The sequence below is a fragment of the Thunnus maccoyii genome, chromosome 18, assembly GCF_910596095.1.
Source record: "Thunnus maccoyii chromosome 18, fThuMac1.1, whole genome shotgun sequence".
Classification (NCBI taxonomy): domain Eukaryota; kingdom Metazoa; phylum Chordata; class Actinopteri; order Scombriformes; family Scombridae; genus Thunnus; species Thunnus maccoyii.
In genome coordinates, this window is record NC_056550.1 from 7,829,868 (window position 1) to 7,837,410 (window position 7,543).

Sequence of the window (7,543 nt, forward strand, 5' to 3'; positions counted from 1 at the left end):
ACTGAGGTAAAACTATTATCAAAGAACATATGTACAAAGTCTGGCTCTCTCTCACTCTCCACAAAGCCCAAAACAGCTTGCTCCAAAGTTTTACAGGAAGTAAAACTTCTATTTTTGCCAGCCAAATGTGATTATTCAGCCCACACTTTCCCATTTCAAAATCATGATGTAGGTATGGCACTTTGAAGCCATTTCCCATACTGCACTGCTCATAAAAGTCATTCCAAAATTCTGATAGTGCATCCCTCAAAACACCTCCATCATCCACTGCCTCTCCAAGCAATCCATCTCTGATTGGCTTTTTCCTTCAACATATCCATGGAAGGAGGCAATAATGATTCAAAAGACAGTTCCTGAGAGAGAGGCAAGGTATCATGAAGACTGGAGTACTCCATCCCAGAGATGCTTTCTGTGTGGAAAGTTACAATGCCACTATCCTCTAAAGCAGCCATTCTCAATCAGTGGGCTGTGGCTCACAGGTGGGCCTCAAAGCACCATCTAGTGGGCTGCCGAGGCAGTGGTATTGCTAAATGGTTAAAATGATTTTTTCTGGTAATTTACAAAGTTTACAAAGCTAGTTATTTATATATCTAAATGTGCTCAATAATTCACATAAATAGAAAACATCAAATTAAAATGCATAAGTCATATTTTAATATCACTACACCAATCACGACACATCATTAGGTAGAGACAAACGTGTTCTGCCACTGTTAGCTAGCTAGCTTTCTCTGTGGATCCTGCTTCAGATGACATGGCTCTATTCTTGGAAAATGAACTGATGGAACTATCAGCAGACAGCAGCCTGAAGCTTCAGCTCACACAAGTGGACCTTGCTTCATTCTGGATACTGGCTGTCAGTCAATATCCTTCTCTGTCAAAACAGGCAATCAAATTTTGGTTGCCTTTCACCACCACCTTTTTATGTGACTCACAAAATCAAAGGCAAGGAACAAAGTGAAAGCAACTTTGAATGCTACTCTGCACGTCAGCCTCTCACCCATCCCACCGTGACTTGATCTCATTATTTCCAAGAAGATAACCCGAGTGTCTCACTGAGTGTAAGCAGAATATTTATTTTGGTCATTACAGCTGACAGTTGCATAACACATATTTACAGCCCAGTTTTTTGCCTTTTTTTCTTTTCTTTTTTTCATTTATTTGGGAAGGTCATCCTCGGAATCAGAAGTGGGCCTGAAGTTACAAAAGGTTGAGAACCCCTGCTCTAAAGCATCCATGTAAAGTAATGTTTCATGTTAAATGAGTGGCAATAGATATCAGGTCTGTCATGTGTCTTTTCACCTTCTTGTGCAGTTGCATCACTATTCTCCTCCTCTAGATTTATGTCCCTAGCAATGTCTCTCTTGGTTATTAAATAGAAACGAGAGGAAACTTTGCCTTTCATACAGTTCCCCAACTGTAATACTGTCCTCTAATGAATGCTGCTGAAAGTCAATTAAATCGATGTCAAAATCAGTAAGGCTCCCCTCTGCATTTATTTCCACCTGGAAAAAACAACTGCACAGCCTTTTCAATCAAGTTCTGTTTTTACTGTCCCTCTGGACACTCTCTTTTCTGGTTCCCGTACTGTTTTTGGTGCACACCTGCACAAATTCCCCATCTCTGAAATGCATCCATCCCAACTCAGTTTTTCTCTGATTCTTCTGAGCAGTCTTTAGAGGGAGTTGATGCTCTCTCTCAGACACATGATCACTTTTGTTTCTTGAGAGCTCTCTTCTAAGTTGCTCAAAGATCTTTGACTTGTAACTGCTGCGTTCTTTTTCCCTCCGTCTGCAGTATCCACAGCCAGTCGATCACCATCGGATGACAGATACTCTCTTGGCTGGTCATCTATCATGAGGTGTATGACACTGGAATCAATCTAAAATGAAGAAATATTTCATGAATTTCCTATATTAACTACCTTCCCCTATTCCATTTGCTGTATGTCTTCCTCAAGCACATGCGGTGACCTTAAGTAGTCACTTAGCTCCTCCATCTTGTGACAGTTCAAAAAACCTCTGCACCTCTGTTGAAATCAAAAATCAAAGCTTAAATGTGACCTTAAAGAAATAAAAATCTATAGTTGATTTGACTTTTTCTTTCTTTTTGGTATTCAAGCATTTTCACAGTCAATTTCTTGTTTAAATAAGACAAAACCTTTAACTGTGCTTTAAATTCTTCAACTAAGGAGGAAGAGAGCATTATTTAATATTATTATATTTTCTTTTTCTTTTTTTAAAAAAAAATATTTAAAATAAGTCTCTTGGTTTTCTGATTTTCTAAAGCTGCTCTCTGATATTATCACAAATTCAATACTTTAAAGTGGGCAAGGGGGCATAATCACTCCATTTGATTTTATTGTGAGGCAGCTTATGACAACACAGGATGATTTTTTGTAAAAATTAAAACCGATGGTTAAATATGCCATGAGCAAGTTTATGTACTTAATGCTCTGGATTTATTTTAAACTATATAGCAAAAAGAGATTTGTACAAAACAGTTATTATTTGACCCAACTTATATTAATATTTTATGGTACAATTAGCTATTGTACTATTATGTACTATTGTACTTAGTTATTCTACTATGGAAACAGAGCATTAAATTCTTATAGTATTTTGTTTTTATCACAGCCTTGATACTGCAATGGTGATGAGAGAAATAAAATGAGAATTAAATGGCAACAATTAACTATTATGTGTAATTTTTGTTAATGTTTTATTTGAGTTACTGCTAAATAAATTATTGTCTGTGTAATCAAATATTTCAGTCACACTGTATATTTTAATGCAATACTACAACTAAAAAAAGTTAAAAAGGTTATAGCCACTGAATGCCAGTGAATGCAGCACAGGCGCCTGGTCTGTGGGCCTGTTCACCAAACCCTTTAATATTTCACCAAAGCTCCTAACAGACTAATGCTTCACAATTCTTACAACTGTGACAATAACAAAGATGCAACATCCAAAATGTAAGATACAGTGTGTCTCTGTGACTCTCACACAGCACACACACACACACACACACACACACACACACACACACATTTTATTTATGTTATTGTCTTGTTATATATGGAACAATTAAAGGAGTCTGGAGTCAAGAGTTTTAATACTGCTGCTCATCCCACAAATGCATGTTCCTTACAAATGTGGCACCATTTAAAAGGGAAATAAACAGGCTTTCCAACGGTATAAAATTTATTGCCAAGAAGCATTGTTACAACAAAGAAATAATCTACCAAAGACAAATTTCCTAAAAAAAAAATTCCAAATTTTTGTGCTATTATAATATTATAGTTGTTCCACATATATCATCTCTGCAGAGAGAAAGTGTGCTTGTAAATCAGCGTCCATGTCAAAACACTGGTATTTGACGCCCCATGAATGAGAACAACTTGTGCTGTTTCACAGGTGGACCTATTTTGAGAAACTCAGCTGGTATCAACTTTTGTTCATGTCTAGAAGGTGAAGTCTGCTGAGCACTGTTTGATGTTGCTCCTTCTTGTTGCCCTCTTCAGAAATTTTCACTGACTGCTGTTAATAATAGATAACTAACTATTTACTGTATGTAAAATTGTCTTCTTTGATATAGCTGCTATAGACTCCCATTCAAAAATGTTTCAAAACTTTCACGAAATTCAAACACTTTTTATATCTCGGGAATGTAAGGTCCAGTGACCCCCCCAGGAGTTGGTTTCAAGCCCCTATCACTTACTGTTCAGGATTTATGAATTGTAACATAATTTTTGAATGGACACAGAATTTTTAACAGAGACACTTTCTCATAATTCCTGGACTGTAACTGGTACAGCCACCAAATTTTTTGGGCGAGATTGTCTATCCCCATTGCCAACATGTGCCAAGTTTGGCGCCCCTAGTGTCTTCCTTTGATATAGCTGTAATAGACTCTCATTTAAAAATGTTTTGAAACTTTCATGAAATTTAAACCTTTTTTATATCTCAGGAACAGAAGGTCGTGGGCATTTGGGACCAAGACCAGACCAGCGTGTTCGGGGTATATGAACCACCCCCCGCCCCCCACCTAGGAGTTGGTTTCAAGTTACTATCACTTACTGTTCAGGAGTTATGAATTTTAACATATTTTTTTGAAGGGATACAGAATTTTTAACGGAGACACTTTCTCATATTTCCCATACCGTAACTGGTACAGCCACCAGATTTGATGTGCATGATTTTCTCTTCCCACTGTCCATGTGTACCAAGTTTGGCGCCCCTAGTGTCTTCCTTTGATATAGCTGCTATAGACTCCCATTCAAAAACGTTTCGAAACTTTCACGAAATTTAAACACTTTTTATATCTCGGGAACGGAAGGTCGTAGGCGTCAGGGACCAAGACCAGTGTGTTTGGGGCATAAGTGGAGCGACCGTGGCGGCAGAGGGGGTGGCTGCCCCAGGGCCCATGCTGAGGATGTAGCGCGCCACCCCGCAGGTGCAGCAGGAATAGGAGAACTTAACTCTCTTAGCTTCTATTCATTCTCTACGGTAGTTCTTATCACTATGGATGAAATCCCCCCTCCAACCACAATGTGGGTTGCAATGGCAGAGTGGTGCTGTCCGTATTTCTGCTCATTGACTGCAGGAAGTGAAGACTACAGAAGCAGCAATTCAAAGTTCATGACTAACTTCGCTGAAAACTTAATCCAAAAAATGAGATATTTGTGTTTTTTTAAGTTTATGGTGAATGAAACTTGCCAGACAAAGTTTCAGCCATCTGAGGCTCATTAAGAGCTATTTGCGTTCGTGCATGAATGAGACCAAACTATCCAACCTCACTTTGCTGTGTCTTGAGCGGGACATAAACACTGGTAAGGACAAAGTGGTTGGCAGGTTTGCCACCATGAAGGAGAGGAGGATGTAGTTTTTAAAAGGGACCGTGAAATGTACAAATTTGTTAAATTGTTCGGATTATTTTGTTTTATGGAGGCTGGAGAAATACACAAAGGGACTAACGTTACACTAAACTACAGCAGTCTAAGCAGGGACAACAACTGGTGAGTGAAACATCCATAATTAGTCTTTATTAACTTAAATTTTGGTTTTGAAGAAATCAGTCAGAATGTTAGATTTATCTGTTTAACTCCATGCTTACCGCATCTCAGCACCTGTTTCTGTCACTGCCTGTGGTGTTGTAGGCTGTCTATTTTGTATTTGAATAGGCCTTGTATTGTTGTAGACCGCTGTGTCTATTTTATGTTTATGTTATTCCCGTGTTAGAAAGACATGGTAAGGAGACAGAGCACCTGGCTTGTCGCTATCTATTGGCGGTGGTGCTGAACTATTCGTCAATTGGTGTATGTAGAGCACCACATGCTGAAACATTTGAACGCGGCTGGCAACCTGTTTTCCTTTTTGCTCTTCAGAACAAGCTTGTCTCAAAATGGCTTCACTGTATGTTTCTTTGGACATATAGGCTTGCATGGCTCAATAACAATTTGTGATTATGGATAGGATATATCAGCTATTTTACAGTTGTGAATTTTAAAATGGCTGTTTTAGAGTGGCCCCTTGAGAATGCTTCGCCCCCTCTGTGCTGAGAGTCTAGCTCTGCCCCTGGTCAGCACTATCTTCCTAAACTGTCAAAAGCAACAAAATAAGCAAGAAATAGAAAGAAAATCCCCAATTCCTAATGCCCACTTACAAAGGTGTCATGCACATTCAACATATTTGAGGATGCATGGTTTAAGAAATTGTTAAATTCTTTTTTTACAATAAATGTTTTTAATTAGCCTAAATAATATGTTACAAAAGTCGTTTTTCTGTATGTTTTTATTCATATTTAACTCTGTCTGCTACACACAGACACTTCTCTCTGTTTAGGCTAAGTGGAGCTTGTAGAGCCACTCAGCTGCAGCTGTGCAAGTCGTGTTCTTGATACATATTGCGGTTGTGTTAACCGCAGCGTGAGCGTATGAATAACCACTCTCATCTCACACCATCAAACAGTGTGACTTGGATGACTTTTTTCATTTCTTAGAGGTTCAGATTTACCTTTTTAAAGTGAATATAGCATCACAGGTTTCAACTATAACCCACAAGTAATTAACATTAGTGTTAACGTGTTGTCCTTTGCTATTATCAGTAGCTAAATTATTGTTTTTGTCAAAACAAATTTGCTAACATTTAAGTTAAGTGTTTTAAGTGAGTTAAAGTACGGGAAAAAGAAATCTTAAACAAGCCTACACATCCCGGAGTTTAGCTTTGCAAAGCAAATGTTTATTTCAGGGCTATTGTAATATCTTGTGTTCATGTTGTGGCCTTTATGGAAAAATAATGATTTATTTACTTTTGATTTTATGATGGATCCTATGAAAATGTCTGTTTACTGTAAAAGAGGCCAACAGTGCAGTGAAGTCTTGATTTAACTGGAGGAAATATGAAGGGAAATCTTTGGTCACAGACTCTACCTGAAATTACTGCTCTTCTGTACACACTACCATTCAGCAGCAGACGTACTTTTGTTTCAGTGATTTTGTTATTTTGATGAAAGTGTCTGGGAGTTTTCAGTTTTGTAAGAAGTTTTTTTCTCTGACTGAACTTTTTCTGTAGTTTAATTTTCAACACGCTGCAGCTCCGTTACAGGCCGTAGATGATCATGGAGGTCTCTACCCAGTGATGAGGAGAGATTCACAAACTCTTGAAACTTGGTTATTAAACAGTCAGATGAAAGTTGTTACACAGCTGCATTTTTTACATCTTTACAGACCAACAACATCAACAGATCCCAACACAGCCGAAGCTCTCTGAGAAGACGAGTAAAAGCTGAGAGAGAGAGATCTCCCCTCCAGCAGGAGCCACAGCTTCACATCACTGATATTGTTTTGTTGTGCATTTTATTTTACTGCTTCATTTAGCCGCTGTTGCTGCTCGTACTGTTTAAAACACACACTTGATCAGACTGTTACATTTATCATAACAATTATCATCGTCATCATCATCACACACTCAGCCTAAATTACTGTCTTACTGTTATGTTCAGTTCAAAAAGCTTACAACCGCTGTGTATTTTTTATTTTTTTTTTATTTTTTCAAAGTCAAAGGAAAAGAAAAGTAAAAGAAAGAAAATAAAAAGAAAATAAAACAACAAAACAAAAACAGAAACAGAAAAAGTGACCTGAAGCAGAACGGACTGGATGAAAAGATGATCTTTAGTACTTTTTCAATTCAATTCTGGGCCAAATCATAACAAAAGAGCAGGTCTAGACTGTACTCTTTAATTTACAGAAACCCAACAATTCCCCCATGAGCAAGCGCTTGGCGACAGCGGCAAGGAAAAACTCCCCTTTAACGGGAAGAAACCTTGAGCAGAACCGGGCTCTAGGTGGGCGGCCATCTGCCTTGACCGGTTGGGTTGAGAGAGAAAGAGGGAGGAAGAGGGGGACAAAGAGAAGCATAATAACAACAATAATAATGATGAAAATAATGGAGACATGACCAGTAATAATAATAGCAATAATACCATCCCTGCACCATCTCCGCAGTCATGGCCCTCGATGTCCACAGCCTGGACTCTGGATTTT

The 7,543-nt window shown here is 38.3% G+C and overlaps 1 long non-coding RNA gene across 2 annotated transcripts; it reads left to right on the top strand.

Annotated features, from left to right (window-relative positions):
• The first annotated feature begins 3,908 nt into the window (after positions 1-3,908).
• Positions 3,909-7,251, top strand: LOC121883491. Of its 2 annotated transcripts, XR_006092225.1 has the most exons (3): positions 3,909-4,831; positions 4,950-5,017; positions 6,728-7,251. It is a non-coding gene; the product is annotated as an uncharacterized LOC121883491 (long non-coding RNA). The 2 variants fall into 2 exon arrangements; XR_006092224.1 differs by having other exon boundaries at positions 4,950-7,251.
• The last annotated feature ends 292 nt before the right edge of the window (positions 7,252-7,543 follow it).